Here is a 19,485-nt window from a genome sequence, read left to right on the forward strand (position 1 = left end):
TCTCATTATTTTCTAGTGCTGGAAAATACTCCAAATATTTTGCTACATAGACATTTAGTATGTACCTAGAGTAACTTTCTGAAGTTGTATGTATGTATGTATGAGAAAACATATTTCATTTGAACATGGATGACTGAAAAATAATAAGTCTTAGGGAAATTGACTTTTTATCTCTCTAGGGAAAAAGTAAACCAAAACATAATCAATACTCTGAATGGAAGAAGATTTTTGACAACCACAACATCTACTCTCACTATCACCAAACATTTACTAAGAAGCACTTTGAGACAGATTTATGAGTTGATTCAATTGATTTCAAAACCAATGAGATATTTTCATTCAAAGTCCACAAAAATGAATAAAATGCGTAACAATTACAGGAAATAAAATAATTTGGCCCAAATGATTCAGAAAATATCAACATTTAACAATTAACCTCAAGTTTTTCAAAATTGTGTGAGAATAACCTCTTTGAAATTGTTCATAAAATAATGCAAAATATGTGATATTCTTTCGCTGCAGTCCACAGAATGTGTATATTCCTCTGATTACTTCATAAGCAGTTAAGTTGTTCCTGGTCCTATCCTGCAGTTGCCTTACTACAGCACTTCAAAGAATCAAGACTAATTGATACAATTCCATTCATTATTCTGTACTTCACTAAAATATATTGTTGAACAAACATTCCTGACAAACAAAAATATACGAAATGTGAGCGCAAATACATTCTAAGAAAATTCTCAAATAAGTAAATGAATAAATAAATAAATAAATAGAAATAGTTGTCCATGTCTATAGATGATTCCCAGACTATCCCAAAGAGAAATGCATGCCTATTAAAAATGCTAGAAAATACAATCATTTTCCACACAGATTTCAAAAATACCACTGTGTCTGTATTTCATCATTCTACAAAGTAAGTTGGCTAATAGGCATCTGGGTAAATAAATGAAGTACATACTGGGATACTATAAACAGGTACAGTAACAACACAAACACACTGAAGCATAGCTTGGAAAGAATGGAGCAAAGTGACAGAAGCTGACTGCTTTGGACTCCTATGAAGAGCAGAGAAGAAGATGGGACAATCTTCACACAGCTTTATCCTGAAGTAAAAACTAAAACCACCCTATATTTTCCTGATCTTCTAAGTGGTATTATCAAAATTAGAATATACTGAGAAAGAAGTAATCTGCTTTAATCCATAATGTCAGTCTTTTTATCTAACTTGGAACTGCAAATACAAAATGTGAAACAGGGACAGCCCTAATCTTGGACACTGCACCAATCAGAACTTGATATCTCCTGGTAAAATCTTTCTGAGGTTTAATTCACTCCTACAGGGAGTATGGACAGCACACATTAGCACCATTTCTCTCACAGTAGCAGACCAGAACTGGAAAACGAAGAGGAACATGAAGTACACTGCATCCTCGCTGGAGAAATAGTGTAGGCGTTGCCATAGATGAGAACTCAAAACATAGACACAATCTCTATAAATCGATAATGCTAATTCTAATCTGCCTGAAATGAATACGGACACTTAGAGAATGGTGGTATTCTATTTTTTCCATTTCAAATACCCTAGGGGAAGAGATTTAATACATACATTACTATGTTCTTGTTCTGCTAAACTGAGCATGGTTTTATTTCTTAGTAGTATTAAAGAATGCACGAAATAGAGAAAACAAAAATGTGGACAGCCAGAACAGTCCATGTGGTTCAATGCTCGTGACTCCTGCCTACTCACTGAATTACTCTGTACAACTGCAGATTATGAATAATCAGTGAAGTCTGAAAACACATACATAACCAAAACAGTTCTAAATCCATGAACATGTACATTAGAAGGCACTTACACTCAAAAGCACAAGAAGAATTATTTCAATAAACAGATCATTGCGCATCTTGCAAATGCTACAGAAAAACAAAGTGTTTAGAAGTTACTTTTTTTACAGGGTTATGGAAATCCCAATAAAAATCAAAATATTTTCCAACGTGACTGTTAATCAAATAATTTTGTAAAAGGCATTAAAAATTTTCTCTTCAGTACAGGCTTTGACAAATTTTTACTCACATGTAGCTGGCTCTATGAGTTTACTGCTCTCTACAACTACCTGAAAGGAAGTTGTGGAAAGTTGGGGGTCAGCCTCTTCTCCTGACAGGACTCTTAACTAGTGACAGGACTAGAGGGAATGGCCTCAAGTTGAACTAGGGGAGATTCAGGTTGGATATTATGAAAAAAATTCTTCAAAAGAGTGGTCAGGTGATGGAATGGGCTGCCCAGGGAGGTGGTTGAGTCCATGGAGGCGTTCAAGAAATGCTCACAAGTTGTACTAAGGGATGGGGTTTAGCGGGGAAATATGGTTGGTATGTGGATGGTTGGACTGGATGATCTTAGGGGTCTTCTCCAACTTTGGTGATCATATGATTCTATAATTCTATCCATATAAACTTTATAATGTTTCAAAGAAAGAAAAAAACAACCTTAGGTATTTCAAATACTGATAGCAGTCTAGTCCTCTGTCACTGTCAAAGAAAACAAAATTGAACAAGATTGTTCTATACATTAAAACTACAAATAACAGCAACATTTAACTGAAAAAAAAAAAGATTTTTCTACAATTTCAATATTCTGACTTGCAAAACAATAATTAAAAAATGAGCGCTATCTCATTGCTTGAGATTAAGTACAGATATTAGAAGTAAATAATTTTTATTTTATGACGAGAATTTATAATGCTGTCCATGTTGTTCTATTACAGGACTTTTTCTGTTAAGCTCTTCATAGTTTGGCTGACAAAGTACTCCATGCCTCGAAGTCCAAGCGCAAGACTGACATAAAAAACAATCGTGCATTTAAAATCTGGATACATTGAAACTCCTTTGTGGTTTTTTTTTGTTTGTTTGTTTTTTTTTCCTAACATTTAAGATTTATTTGTGATCTAAGTACCATTACTCCCAATAGTTATGCCACTACAGATCAGTTTTGTCAATTATGTCTTCTGACATCCTGTGTAATTTTGTGCTATTCTGGATACAGACTGCACGTGTTAACAACAGAAAAAATGAAGAAACGGTGGCTTAGATTTCAGAGTGTTGTTTCCTTTATAAAACATGATGAAACATACTCAAGAACAGTCAATGTGGGAATACATAACTTCAGTAAAAACTACAGGAGTTTCCCAAGATCCTCCAAGCGAGATGCTGCAGATGTACATGGTTGAATAAAATGAAAAAAAAAAAAAAAGAAAAAAAAAAGGAGAAAAACAAAAAAGGGAATCTGTTTTAATTTTATGCACAGTTCTTCCTTTTCTGGAGCAAAGGGTAAAAACTGCCAAAGCAAGAACATTTTGTTGTCTTAGTTGTGCTCTGTGTATGCATCACTAAATGTAAACAAATCGTGATTAAAAGAATCACCTTTGGAATTTCAAGAATCACAATTTTTTTAGGAAGCTTTCTGATTTCAGGTTGTGTTGATGGACACACATGAGGAAATCTTCATACCAAGTACTTCAGATTGATGTTTTTTATATGTGAAATTTAAGCAACTTGTGCATGAAACTGTTCCTTGAAGCAGCATGAAAGACAAGACCTTTTGCAAGCTGACATGCTGATACTGAATGACGATAAAATTCCAGAAGTCGATTAAATATGTGACCAAAATTCCTAGTCTGAAAATCTACCTTTGATGATGAGAAAGGGCTGTTAGTCACAACAGCCATCATCGTGTAGAAGCTGATGGAAGCTCCCTTCTGGATTATGGATGGCATATTCACAATATTTCCCCATTCTCTTCAGGTAAATGTATTCTATCCATGCACCTGTTGGAGACAGTAGAAAATTCCAGAGTATTGCTATGTGTATTTGCCTTAATGTCCAGTGAATCAGAATAATGTTACAGTAGTGTCTTGGACTTCAGTGATTTTTTTTCAGTGTTTCTTTTAGAACTGCAGCTCATTTAATACATATTTCAGCATGCTGCAAATTCCTGAATTGATTAGGAATTTGGTTCTCCACAAGGATGACATTACTGAAGAGCCTACTGCTTTCAGATCTATAGTGTAACACCAGGGAAGTCACAAAAAAAGAATCCTGAAGAAAAAAGAATGGTTCTTTTGATTTTCTGTTCATCTGCAGATACAGCAGCTACTTTTAAAGAGCTCAGATTGAAAATTGTAGAGGTTCTATGCAGGTTTCTAACAGCGTGTATAATATCAGAAAAGATGTATTCTTGCAAGCTTCATAAAACTTTTAGAAATTATGAACTGGTATTTGACTGATTCATGCCAGTACTTCTTTTAAACTTAAGTTAATTAGTAATGAGATGACACAAGATATCCAATACACCAAAAGCACACAGTAAGACACAAAAACAAAACAAAACAAAACAAAAAACCCAACAACAGCAACAAAAACAACCTTCTTCCCTTGGTTGGATTTACTTACAAAAGAGTATGAAACAAAATAATAGAGAAAATAAGATCATCAGCCATTCAACATTTCATCAACTGAACAGGCAAATCACAAGAAAGATGCTTAATGGCAAAAATTTTAGCATTATATGATAAAATCTTGTAGAGGAAAACATGCATTAGTGTTAGTCATAAAAATAACAACAACATCCACAATTGTGTAGAAGGGTAACAAAAAATATTCCATCAGTACTAACTACATATATATCTTGTAATTAGAAATTCTGATTCACTGACAAATAATACTGTAATTTGTGGTTTTATTTCTCAGAATTCTACTGATCCGAATCTACCTCAGCTATGATGCCATTAGCATAAGTGACTCAGATGGATTCTGATCAGCAGAATTCTCAGGAATAAGACTGTTAAGCCACAGCAGTCTTATTCAATAATAATAATAATAATAGCAATAATAATAATTAAAAAAAAGACTGAAGAGAGAGAGACTGCCACTAAAAATAATGGTTCTGCTATACAATTATGTTTCACTTCTATAATAAAATTTTGTAGACTGCTTCTTTGGATAAATGAGAATGACACATGATTATAGGATACCTCTGTAAGTCTTTAAAATGACTGAGAAATGTGTCCAGCTTCAGTTCAGATTAGTCACAAGGCCTTGCAGCAAAGAATGAATACGGGAATATTTCAGCAGAAGCACAGGGCTTCAAACAAGTACCAACAAGGTATCAAGCACTGCTTAAATGTAAAATACTGTGATTTCCTAGAATTTATTCTTCAGTGCTTACTTGACCTCTATGCATATAAAAAATAAATATCACTACTGAATATAAAAGGTTTAAGTAACAATCAATTTGATTATTCAGAAAGGGAACTTCAACCTGGCCCTGTTTCTATTCATATCTATTCAAATTTTAAGTGAACATTAGATCAGCTGCAGAAATCATTAGTGAAATGAAAATATACCACTGTCCTATGCTGAAGTGCCCATACAGAGTTCTCCTTATGAGCTGTTAGAAAACAGTGTGAGAACATGGAAACATTAAGCACTAGGACCCAGCTATCCTTCAAGCGGGAATTGTAACCCAGTGAGTACAATTTCACTGTTATTTACAAAGGCTCTGTATTGATCCAGCAGTGCAGACCTCTCTCAGGACTTAATCAGGAGTTGCCTTGGTGGGAGGCAATTTCAGCTTGTTCCAGGATTACAAGATCCTCTGTCATTAAGTAACTACCTAAATTTGTTTCTTAGCAATGAGCATTCCTGTATAGCAAATGCCGAAAAGTTATTACCTTTTTATCTTATTAGGGATTGGAGAAGGTGGCTTTGTAACTCAGTATCTAACCACTAATATCTAATCACCAATCTAATCAATCTGATCATTTCTACCAGTGAAAATAGTCAAACTATAGCCAAAAATCAATGGGGAAAAAAAAGAAAAGCCTGTGAACTGCCTGCAATACAGAATAGACGTCAACCTAATTGAGGTAAGGAAGGAAACATGGTATGAGTTATGGCTTCATTTAAATATGTTAGCTTGAGCCTCTTCTATTTTTCACTGGAGAAGAATTTAAGAAACTGATGAATTGCAAACCCTTCATAATTTTTTATTTTTTATTGAGGAAAATTAGCACTCTCAACCACAGGTCTCAGGGTAGGACTGGAAGGATGATTGTAACAACATGAAGAAAACTAGGAAGCTTTTATAATTTTAAGCATAATATTAATTATTATTTCTGTAGCATGTTTATAACTTAAATTGTTGGTACTGTAACTTGAGTAAGAATAACATTTTCCTCTATTTTGCTTTTACTGATAGCACTACTTGGATCAGTAACAAATTATTGGAAGGCTGTATGTTTATTTACTCATTAAGCTCTTCTGTAAGCATATAAAATAATCCCTCAAATTGCATCTACTCCAGGAACCTCAAGCAGAACTTACTGCATTTGTAAATTTGCTTGTATAATTTTAGTATGTTTTAAGCTCAAACCATGACTGAGTTGCTTCCATTGCTTTAGTTGCAGGAATAACTAGTACGGTGAAGGTATGCAGTTATCTACACTGTGGAACAGTCCATAGAGAATAGCACAGTATCTGCTTTCTTTAAAACAAAAAGTAACAGAATTTGAAATTCTCTTACGGATTTGTTCAGTAGTTGTATGCAGCTTAGGATTCTTTCCAGTTTTCTGTAAAGGTGATGTATCTTTTATTAAAATGACTACGGCTAGACAGCAGATATAAAGTCTGTCTGGAAACTGGGATGAGGTGGAACCCTGCAGCGGTATACAAGCAACAAGGGTTCCTTAGGGGAAGGAAAGGCACAGAAAGCCAGAAATACATAACTTGAGTGATGAAGGGTGGGGGAATTGTATGCAGCAGGACACAGATCCAAATGTCAGCCCTCAAAGATCAAAAAATCTGCTCACAAAACCAGAGAAGTCTGTAGGGCTTTTCACTACTTGAGAGACAACAGGAAATTATTGAAGTAGTAAAAAAAAATAAAAATAAAAATGAGAAGAACTAATCTGGACAGATCTGAAAGGACAAAAGTATTTGTTTTCAAATCATTCTATTTCATTAATATTATTTGAGCTTCTCTATTTATATTTCTGACTTTATTTATATGTAGAGATATAAGTAAGAGATTATGCTGTAAAAATCAACCAAATTGGATGAAACCTATTATGGAAAAACCTGCTACTACTAGAGCTTGGAAAAAAGATGGACAGCAGAGACTGCGATAAGGCAACACAAAAAATTCAAGTGTGAATCTACAACGGAAATAATCTCTGCTGGAGCAGTTTCTGAAGGACTTTAGCCAATTGGGCACTTCATACTGGAAAAGTGTGAGGAAGGTGCATTAAGCACAAAAACAGACCACAGCCCTCATTCCCCTGTAAGGCTCAGGAGGACGTGTGGAAGAGACAGCAGTCAGTGAAGAAAATAGTGAAGATGAGCCTGGAAAGAAAAAGAGTTGGGGGAAGCTCTTTTAGGTTTGTCTTTATTTCTCATTATCATACTCTGTTCTTAAACTGACAATAAATGAACTTCACCCAAGATGAAAATGCTTTGCCTGTGATGGTAATTGATAAGTGATCTTGTGTTTTTAGTTCAGCCCAGGAGCTTTTCCTTCTTATTTTCTCCACCTGTCCTGCTGAAGAGAGAGTAAGAGAGTGGCTGAGTGAGCAGTTGGGAGCTGGCCTAAGTCAGCCCATCCCAAATGGCTTCAGAGGAGGCTGACAGCAGCTAATAGCCTCTTGGTGGGTTATTAGGAGGTGTAAGAGTTTTCTTTCTTTTTATTTGTACAGATACCAATTCTCTGTCTTACCCAATGCAGTTAAACAATAAAACTGTCAAAAAATACATTTGTTGAGGATATCTCATGAGCAAAAACATTCATGTTATTTAATATCTGGGCATTTGCTACAAGATAAATGACTAGGATTTTATGTTTTATGATTACACAATTTCATTTTAACAAATAAGCTAAAGGTAAACAAGGACTTATCTGTTTGTATAAACCAGCACATCTTCACGCAGAATTAGTAATTTTTTTTTAAACATAATTAGAACATATTTCCTAAACACAAAGACCTAAGGGCATGAGAATTTCTAACACCAATGTATGAAACTTAAAGAGCTCTTAGAGATCTTTATTTTCAACATACACAACATTGCTTTCGGGTGAGTGATATTTTTATCCAAATAAATCTTACTACAATGCTGGTATTAAACCACTTTGAATGTATGATCAAAAAAAAAAAAAAAACCAAAACCCAAAAAACGAATGAACAAAAAACCCATAAAGAGGCACTGACAACTGTGGCCAAGGCCTAAACAATATTCATACTGTAAATTTTTTTTTCCCCCTCCATTTAAAAGCTGTAGAGTCATTCTGGCTTCCAATAAGACTCTGCACTCATACTCACATTTTCTAAATTAGAACAGAAAATATTTATCCATCAACAGATTGTAACCCCAAGTTAGGTTTTGAAACCATGACAGCTGGTAAAACAGTGTTGTGGTTTGTTGATTTTTTCCATTTAGACTTTCAGATATTCACAAAATAATTTTTTAATTGCCAATTTCTGAATTAAGAAACTAGTGTTGTATAAATTTTTACCATGTAATAAAACCCGGAGCACTTCAATATTACGTATCAGCTATTTATTAAGTATATTAAACTATGTTACAATGTCAGCTTTAGTAAGATAAAGATTACCATATACAATTAATTCATTGAATTCTGACATATGTGTCACAACTTGATTTGCCTAAGCAGAAATTTATGCAAAGTAAAGAAAAAAATCTTACTGTTAATACCATTATTCATATTAATGTGACACACAGAAATTTTAGTAACACAGGTTTACTCCACACATAACTGAGTGTTGCTATTTTGACCGTGGATCAGAGCTCAGACAAACAGTTCAGTTATGCAGACTTAAGAAATATTAATGTTAGAGGCTGCCAGTAAGGGCAGGTCAAGCAGTCTTCAATTTTCCCTGTGGAAATAAAAGAAAATATTGCACTATGCTTTAGGTTTGGTTCCACAGTCTCCCAACTTCCACAGATGACAAAGGCCAGTTCATTGACATTACTGTGTTAAGCCATCAAAATATGACTGTTTGAAATCTTACAACTGGTATTAATAGAAAAATAGCATATGAGTGTATGCACAGAGGAAAACGATATAGTGAAAATGTGATAAGAAAATAAATTTCTTAACAGCAGATAGAGGACATAAAAAAACATATTAAGAACTAATTATTATATTGAATTTAGATAATTTGTTAAACAAACTGAACAATAGATTGAGCCAGCATCCTTGCTTTCAAATCATTTTGGTTTTGCCAGAAGTCTATATCCTTTCATTTTCTTCTAACACGACGGAGAATATTCCTAATATTCAAACTGTTTTTCATGTCAGGAAAACTGATTACAGGTTACAGAAAAATACATTTTTTCCAGCATTCCACTGTTGGTTGTGTCATAGCCTGTATTTCTCATTTCACATGAGTTTCTTTGGTATCTAGAAGATTTATCCTTCCCAAAGTCTCTGGAAAACATCTTGTTAAATCAGTGAACACTACCAACTGAGATCAGTTTATAACATGTAGCTGTATGAATAGCCAAGTCCAAGCTATCATAGGAAATACTGATCTAAAAAAGTTCCCTGATAATTTTAATCTTCATTAATATAACAAACAGATTATCACCACTGACGACCAAATGAAAAAAGCTACTATTGTGTGCCATTTTGAAGCCTGCATAGCTTTATTTCAGCCTGTAAATGGAATGTCACATCCTAGGGAAAGTACCCACAAATATATACCTGCTCCATAAGCAAATGGATTAAAAATAGAAGACATTTTTTAAGTTTATTATATAACTTATGTAGAAATAGGATTATTCATTTACAGAATAAAAAATCTGCAGTTAAGACTTCATTAGGAACAATTGATTAAAGTAGTGATGTTCCATTTTCCTTAGTTCGCTTAAGCTTTTGATAAAGCAGAGGTGGTAAAATCTACATTTTCTTGGCTCTTTGTCGTTTTTCAAGAATGCGAAGAGCCACAACTTTGCCTACTTAATTCGGTCCCACATACAAAGTTTCACTGAAAGGAAAAATTGCAGAATGGTCACAGCACCAGCTGCTGAAGTTCAAGAAACGTTTGTACAATGCTCTCAGACACAGGATTTGAACTTTGGATGGTCCTGCGTGGAGCCAGAAGTTGGACTTAATTATCCTGGTGGGTCCCTTCAAAGTCAGGATATTCTATGTTTGTTGTGTTGTTGTTGTTGTTGTTTGTTTTGTTTTCTAAATTCTGAACTAGTGTAAACCAAAACAAGCATCAATACAACTTGAATACATTTATAGATGCATACATACATAGCCATTTCGTTTTGTTCTGTGTCAAAGAGCATTTAACTTGTCTTCTAAGGGAGGAATAAATCTAATGGCCTTTTGGTCAAGTGGCTGAGATTTTGTATGGAGTAGTCAAATATAGCCACTGGTCAAACCTGCATTAGGGAAGATGTTACAGTACATCAAAATAATTTCTAACTTCAGTTTTGACTTCACTTACATATCACTGCTGATACTGTTATCAAAAAGAGAGAGGGGAACTCAGATGAATGGTTGTACTGCTTACGGATTCTGAAACATTCACAATGCTTTACAGCTTTCCTAATGCAATGCTTCATCAGCTCGCTCAGGAAAGCTGCTTTTTATTTTCTCATCCATCTAACTACACATTATCTTAGACCTCCGAAATCAATCATCCTACCAAAACACTCCCAGAACTGTACACTCTTATTTTTAGCTCCTGAATAATTTATCCCAACACTGCAAGTATTGCATCTGAACTGTGCCATAAGAAACTGACATAAAAAAGATGAAGCAGCCCCAACACACACAGATTTCATTGCATCTGATGACTGGTAAGAGTATATTATCTATACATACTGCACAGTTTGCATATACCAGAGTCGGTATAGCTCCAACAGCATTAGTTATCTAACATTTAAGGTCAGCTTCATGTTTTCCATTCACTTACAAGTCTTTTTATTTACCTTCTCCTTCCAGTGAAAACATTCTCACTACCATTTCATACCCTCAGCATGTGATGCCCATTATGATTCATTCAGGAAAAGAAAAAAAAAAAAGAGAGAAAGAAAAGAAAGTCCTCATGCTCCACATGTCTCTGCTCATTTCTATGTAAAGAGAATGACTGCAGTGATGATCATCAGCTATTCCAGCATCTCAGAGACCTGTACATTGCCAGGGTGCCTAGTTAGCCAATGATGCCTGGTTTAATTGTTTGCAATTTCTCAGTTGCAGTCAGCTGCACTAAGTCAACTGCAGAAGTATACATTAATTCTGGCCTGTAGCACAACAGCAAGAATAGTCTTTGGCATTATAATAGAAGCTGCTTGCACAACAAGGATACAAAAGAATTTTCTTCACTAAGGCAAGGGGACTTGCCCCTTACAGTCTTCAAACTATTCAAAAGAGAAATTCCTGAGATTAACTTAACAGGCTGAGATTTGCATAGGTCATAAAAAGAAAGAAATCTACTGGTATTTAAAATATCCTCGTTATGTCTGTGTTTTCTCTTTCTGCATAAGTCATCTGTCAAATAAAAAGCTCATCTTTAATATAAGAATACAAGAATTCTCATTACTATCTCAAAATAAAAGCAATGTAGTTTCCTAACATTTATCCTAAAATTGCTTCTAAAACATTGCATCTTTTTGTGAGATGACAATGGCTATCATAGATAGTCCAAAAAATTTCTAATCTATTTTGTTACTGTTTGCGAGAGCTGAAGTGGAGTTAAAAGGATAGGGTACAAAGCAGAGTTAACATTTCAAAGAACAGAACAAAACAAACTTCAACTCTTTTGCCCATTGCTGGATCATGAGAACTACAAAAAAACTACAAACTCCTAACAGCTATGACTTATACACCAATATAGGATGAGAAATCAAACTTGGAAAAAAACTGCTTGTCTAGGCTTTGTAATACATAGAAAATAGGAAATTACACAGGAACACGCAGCACAGTACATGCAAGGAAGCAGAACTCAAACTTTCAGGCTATCTCTATAACCTTCACTATAAAGTTTAAAATCTGAGATCCTTGTGCATAGAGATAGAATACTGTAAGGTATTTCAAAGTCTTTTTGGCTAAATTCTACCTAGTTTATATAAAATAAAGTAATATTATTTTTCTTTTTTAACCGGTTAGTCCAGATAATGAGGCATTATAAAACCTAAGTATTGGATGGACACAGGAATGTGATCTCTGTGTAGTGGATTTTCTTCTTTCATTCATTTTACATGTTTAGAATGCAAATTCTTCTGGGTAAAGATTGTCTCTTTGCACACATGCTGCATACAGAGAGCTACTGTCTCAAATCAATCCCCATCTGTTATTGTTATTAGTATTCCAAAATAGAGCCTGAAATGGTAATTACAAACTACAATGGTCAGCTTTCATAATTGTGCTAGAATTACTTAAGGAAAATATATCATGAAACCTTGCTTTCACACTACTGCAGAATGCACAGAAATGAATGACATTTTTGTCTCAGAGAATCAGGATATGTTTTCATGCAGGGTTGTGCATAGGTGTGTGTGTATGTGTCCCAAATACATTTTATAAGCGATTACAGCAAATCAAATCCAGTCATTATCCTTCCTTCTGCTCTACGAAAGTGTAACTTCTCCAGCCCATTTTTACTGGGAAAAGGTCCAGGCCGGCTGGATGCACAAGTCTGTAAGATCAGACCATTTCACATCGCAGACAAAAGAGGCAATGGCCAGGTTGGCACATCAGTGTCAAGATGTGCAATGCTGAGGAAGGAGCTGGGCAACAGAAGCATAGAAACAAAGTACATGCACCATACACAGAGCTTTGGCTTGACGCTGAAACAGTGGATGAAGCTCTAATCATGGAGTAAATCTCCATTTCAATTTCCAAATCTTAAAGGGTGAGCCAAATGCTTTCTGTCACACATAATCATTCATTTACTCAGGCTTATCCGCTCTTATGCAGTTATGAGTTATAAAGCTATAAAAGGATTATAGAGGTCATCTATTGTAGCTGCCTGGAAAACTTTCCATTTAAACTTTCAACAGAGGTCAGAGGAAGGGAAAAGAAACTTTTATTTCAAATCCTCAATGAAAGGGAGACCACACTGTTACATATTGTTCCAAAGGCTAACTGGAAAAAAAGGAGAGAGGAGAAAGTTTCTTTGTGTCTTGTTTGAAATCACTGGGCTTCAATTTTCAAATACACAGATCTGATATATTGAAAATTCTTTATCAAAGTTATGCTTTCTTTAGAGATCATTATAGACCTCTTACTGATTAACATTCTATTTCTTAAGCCCAGTAGGGTTATTACTTTTATCTATAACTTTGGTGCATATTTTCCCTTCTTTTGTGCACAATCATTTCAAAACTCCAAAAAGTCTATGCCCCAGTTATAAAAAACATCATTTAAAACACTATTTTCACTTTGTGAAGAGTACAAATGATCTCACATTCAGACCTCTTCCTTCTTCAGTGATTACTCTTAAAACAAGGTTATCATTTAAAATGCACTCACCACATCTCACTCATTTACTTGACAGGGTATTTCTTAGGTAGCTATCCCCAGAAGGACTATGTAGCCAGGATAGTCAGTGCACCAAATGTCTATCTGCAGCCTGATGCTATCATCAAAGCTGTCAAGAGAAGAAGGAGCAGACCACGCACTTCTGGCATTGCTTAGTCTGGAGAAGAGGAGGTTCAGGGGAGACCTGTTTGCTCTTGCAGAACTATGAAAGGGGGTTGCAGCAAGGTGGGGATCAGCCTCTTTTCCACGGTAACAGTGATAGAATGTTAGTGATAGATAGTTAATGGCCTTAAGTTGTGCCAGGGGAGACACAGGTTGGATATTAAGAAAAGATTCTTCTCAGAAAGAGTAGCGAGGCACAGGCTGCCCAGGGAAGTGGTGGAGTCTCTGAAGGAATTCCTGGAGGTGTTCAAGAAGCATGTAGATTTGGCACTGAGAGACAGAGCTACTGTGCATGGTGGGGATGGGCTGATGGTTGGACTAGATAATTTTAGAGGTCTTTTCCAACCTTAATGATTCTATGATTTACTTAACAGTCATCCCTATTCAGTATACGTGGCTTCTGAAGAACTTCTGTAAGACCAGTGATTCTCTCCTCATTGAAGAATTCTGGATTTTTGAACTCCTCTTTCATAGCGTGTAATGATTAAGCACAGGAATACCCAAGTTGCTTAAATCTGTTCCTGTACGTAACCTGTATTCAAAATCTCACTCTTAGAAATTTGCATTTCCCAGGATCAATTTCTTTCTTTCCTTCTTTCTTTCATACAGAAACCTATATACCAGTTACTGTAATAGTGTATCCATCAAATTTGGTATCTTGTTAATATTTTTTTCCCTATATCAAGAATTTATCCCTATATCAAGAATTTAAATATGTAGTCTTAAGTGATTGCTACTGTCAAGCATGTGTCCCAAAGATTTTCTATATGAAACTTATAAGATGGCAAGCATGAAGGAAGAACAATCCATCCTTCGTGCCTTGAAACAGTACAGAGGAAAGAAATATGCACCCGTATTATTTAGCTGGGCTTCCAACCTACTGGCTTTGTCACTAACTCTATCTCCTCAAAAAATTTAGCACACTGACTCAGTTAATTTTGGCAGTAAAACAACCTAGATTTTTAATTTATTTTTAATTTATGCAGAGTCAGTTAGACAAGATCTATTTGCAGTGAATTCATGGCAACTATCAATGATTACATTACTGAAAAAATATGTATTGCATCTACTTCAGCTTTCCTAGTATTTTGCTGAGGAATTAGTCATGTAGACTTCAGTTATCCTTTTAGCTACTGCCACATTCATTTTTCTTTCCAAGCTCTTTGGAACTCAAGAGTGTTCTAGGATTTACTAAGAATCAACAGCACGAGTCTGAAACATTTATTGGCCATCTCCCATTCCTTTATATATTATGTGTGTCACCTACATAAATGCATTTAAACTTGTAACTAGACAACGCAAAGGTGTCAAAGTCTGCAAAGTGAATGACAAAAAGCTGTAGAAAGCGCTGAATGTCTTTTGCACAGTTCTGAGAAGTATAAAGGGCAGTAGCAGTAAGGGAAATAAAAATCAAACATGCCTAATTTGCTACAAATCATGACATCCAGATATCATTATAAAAATTGTGGCAACCAGCCTAAAAAATTACATTTGAGGTTTAGGACTGCAAGTTCAGAGCAGCCAGCAATAACCCTATGAAATGCCATGTCTGAAGAAAAACTCTATTATGGTTTGAAGAAGCCTGGAGAAGAGGAGGCTCAGGGGAGACCTCATTGCTCTCTATAACTTCCTGAAGGGAGGTTGTAGTGAGCTGGGGGTCGGCCTCTTCTCTCGTGTCATTAGTGATAGGACCAGAGGGAATGGCTTCAAGCTATGGCAGGGGAGATTCAGGCTGGACATCAGGAAGTATTACTTTTCAGAAAGGGTGGTCAGGCACTGGAATGGACTGCCCAGGGAGGTGGTGGAGTCACCGAGCCTGGGGGTGTTCAAGGAAAGACTGGATGTTGTGTTGAGGGACATGGTTTAGTGGGAGCTATTGGGAATAGGTGAACGGTTGGACTGGATGATCTCTTAGGTCTTTTCCAACCTTGGTGATTCTATGATTCTAAGATGACAGAAAATACTTTGAATGAGATATAACAGCCTGCATCTGAGCAATCTCACAAAATCTGCTAGTTTCAAGGAAAACACTGTTTCTTTCCAATTGGGAAAAACTTGGAATTTTGGTAATGTTGCTTTAATAAACCTATAAGGGAAGGCAATCATATTAGCCAGTAATAAAAAAAAAAAAAAAAAAAAAAGCTTTCATACAGGAAAAAATAATGGTCACAAATCACAAAGATATCTCTCACTGATATTTACTCTTTGTTAAATCAGAATCCCATAAACCAAAGGATGCCTCAAATTTTGCAGTATTTTGTTCAATCCACTATGTTTAGGGAGGAAGAGAAAGGAAAGAAAGAGTTATTACATAATTTGCAGCTTACATAATAAGTTTTCCATATGTTCTTTGATCAAATTAATTTTGGTTTTGAGAAATTAAAATGCCATTGCATTTTTTTCTGGCAAAGAAATCCTTCAGGCAACATTCCAAAGGTATGGAACCGTTAAACATTTCAGACAGCCATCCTATAACTAACCACACAAGCTATACCTGCAGAACAAGAGTAAGACTGAGCAGCTATATTCTAAAAATAATAAAACAATAATTAAAAATATTAACACTTTATGATTTTTATTCACTATCATGGTAATTGTTCTTGTGACAGCAAATCTTATCTCTTCTACCTCTTCTTCTAGAAAAAAAAAAAAACCTGCTACCATCCCCTCAACACTTGGTTCAACAAAAGTATTCATGAACTACAGTCTGCACCAATTTTTTTTCACTACTAAAAAATTCAAAAGATGAATTCACTGAATGTAGAAAACATTTTTTTTTATATTTATGCAAATAAGTCTGGTGACTGGACACTATTTCAAGTTATAACACATATAATAAATAACTTGAGTTTATGATTGCCTATAAAAACCTCTATTTTCTTCAACTCACCTTTTGCTTCTCTTTCTTGTTGCAGGACACTGCTGTATTACTCAAAAAATACTCAACAATTTATTCATCACCAGTTTGGTTTCCTATTAACCTATTCACAAAATTTGGTAGGAAAGGTCTAGTTAAGCAAGTCTTTCCTCCTTAGAGTATTGCAAAACCGTGTGGAAAATTAAGAAGCATTTTTTATAGCTCAAAACATAAAGTATTTCAGAACAGTTATTCAACATTTGGCAAAAGCCTGCCATGAGCAATACATTGAAAGTTCCTTCACTGGCAAGAACAAAATGAAACCATCTAACTACTTTTGGTCTTTTTATCTTTCACACACAAAAAACGATACCTATATAATACTGACAAGTCTAAAGAGCTTAATCATCTGTAGTTTGAATTACGAATGTAATACCATACTACATGAGTACTGGACAAATAACAGATTTCAATGCCATCGATGTGTTTAGCTTGTTTCTGCAATTTTCTTTCATTTTCTGATATAACTATTTTAGGAGTATTCCAATCATAAGTGAAAAAAACACATTTTTAACATTTGAACCAAGTGCAGACTTGATGCATTAGAAAGATTATCTTCAACTTGAAATAGTTAAGGAGGAGAGAGACTGTTTTGAATAATGAAAAACTACTTGGAAAAAGAAGAAAAAAGAAAAAAGAAAAAAAAGATGTTTTTCTTTAATGGAAATCACAGAACAAGAAAATGGTAGGCACAACCTCATATAAACTGCCACAATGCCAGGAGAGGTGGAGTAGGAGAACTGACAAGAAAAAACATTCTCCATTAGAACAATAAATCTAAGTAATTCCTTAATATATGTAAGTCGCTTTAAAAGTAATGCCTCCTATCTATTTCTATGGAAAATACAACAAAGAGTACAACAATACTGTTTGATAGAACAAATTCTCAGTCACAAAACACTATTTATCTACACAGTTACCACTAGCTATTTATTTCCACTAGTAGCGGACAGCAACCTGCATGCAGCATTCAAAAAAACCTGCAGTGGTGGAGGTGCCCCACTATTTCACAGGAGCTATGATAGTGCTGTTGCTAGGAAAATGTTGCCCACACAGTCAATCTTTCATTAGCCCAAACAGATGGAAGTCAGATGGTGCCAAATCTGGACTATACAGTGGGTGTGGTAGGACACTGCACACAAGGATGACAACGTGCTCCATGGTCTTCCATGGTATTGGGCCTGGAGTTACAGTGTTGGAAGAGAAAGGTTGTATTCTTCTCTGGCCTGACTGTGGAAGTTCATGCCTTCAGCTTAGTCAGTGTCACAATGTAGCAATCAGAGTTGATAGTTCGTTTGAATTCTAGAAAATATAGAATGATTGCCCCTTTCCTATCCCAAAAGACAGTGTGTATCACTTCACCTACTGAGGGCTGCATCTCAAACATTTTCTTCAATGAGTAATTCATATGTTGCCACAGCACGGGCTGTCATTTTGACTCTGGCTTGCAGTGGTGACAGCATGTCTCATCATTCATAATGATGCAATCCAGGAAACCATCATCTTCAGCTTCCCGTTGGTTCAAACTTGAATACAGTTTTTCTGCTATTCCTTTGTGAGCATTCATGGGACCTACCTGATGCAAACTTTGCAATAATCCAACACTGCCACCATTGTTTCCAATGCACTGAAGCCAATATTCAACTCCATACATAGTTCCGTAGTCATAATCCCCTGATATGTGTGGGTGAACTGATCAAGATGCTCTTCACAGTACGACAGTTGTGCATGGCCATCTGGAATGTGGCTTGTCTTTCACAACGGTGTCGCCACTGTTGAACCGCACCACTCACTGTCTCACTGCGTTCACATCCACTGTTTGGTCTCCATGAACATTCAGCAAGCATCAACACATGTTGTTGAGTACGTTTTCCAGCTGAAGGAATTCAATTCCATACCTTTGTTCCATACACACTTCCATGTCAGACACTATTTCATTGTCAGACTGCTGCTCTGCTGGCCATTAAAATGTAATGGAATATTGGTGGGAAGGTTCAACCTCTACCACCACACTATCAACATTCACCTCTGACATTATGGACCAACAGAATAAAATAGGAGGCATTACTTTCAGAACAATCCTTGCACAATAACTCCCTATAAACTCAGCAAACTTACTTTGTATCTAAATCCCTGATTGATCTGATCACTTCTTTTTTTTTTTTTTTTTTTAAGTGACAGCTATTAATTTGCAAACATCTACAAGCAGACTGTTTAATTATTTTGCCTAAATTCAGAATTAGCAATCCATACAGATGCTATCTCACAATTCAAGTAGTGAAGACACGATCTGTATTTTATCTAAGAAGCAAACTTTTGTTCAAATATTCAAAGAAAATTATTTTTAAAACACTCTTGAGAAACAGATCTACTTCATTAGGAATAATGTTACACCTTTCCATTTTGCTTACCATTTCATCTCCTCATAGCTTTTGTTCCCACAGCAACTGACTTTTTTCATTACAATCTTTTTCTACTCAACTTATTTTTGTAATAAAGCATGAAAATGGAAACATAATAGGAAAAATGGGCTCAATTCGTAGTAAAAGACAACCTTGCTCTTTGGCAGGAAAAATGTAACGGAAGAGAAAAGTGAAGAAAAAAAAAAGTGAGGTGAAAAGGAGAGATTTCCAAACTATCTGGAAAAGATTTTATTTTATTTTATTTTTTTAAATTTCAGACTTCTGTAAGCTTCACAGCAGTTTGAGAAATACTGGACCAATTCCAAATATGGTCAAGAAAATCTAAGTATTACCTTTCTAAAATTTTTTTTTTTTTTTTTTTTTTTTTTTTTTTTTTTGTGTGTGTGTGTGTATTTGGTTTTGTTTTATGTTTTTAT

The 19,485-nt window shown here is 35.2% G+C and overlaps 1 protein-coding gene across 2 annotated transcripts in view; it reads right to left on the reverse strand.

The window, feature by feature from the left end:
- Positions 1–19,485, reverse strand: part of NCAM2 (neural cell adhesion molecule 2) — a gene marked incomplete at both ends in the record, with an annotated part of 250,461 nt that overhangs the window by 81,180 nt on the left and 149,796 nt on the right. The gene's annotated exons all lie outside the window — the stretch shown is intronic.

This window comes from Tetrao urogallus, assembly GCF_951394365.1.
Source record: "Tetrao urogallus genome assembly, chromosome: 1".
Lineage (NCBI taxonomy): Eukaryota > Metazoa > Chordata > Aves > Galliformes > Phasianidae > Tetrao > Tetrao urogallus.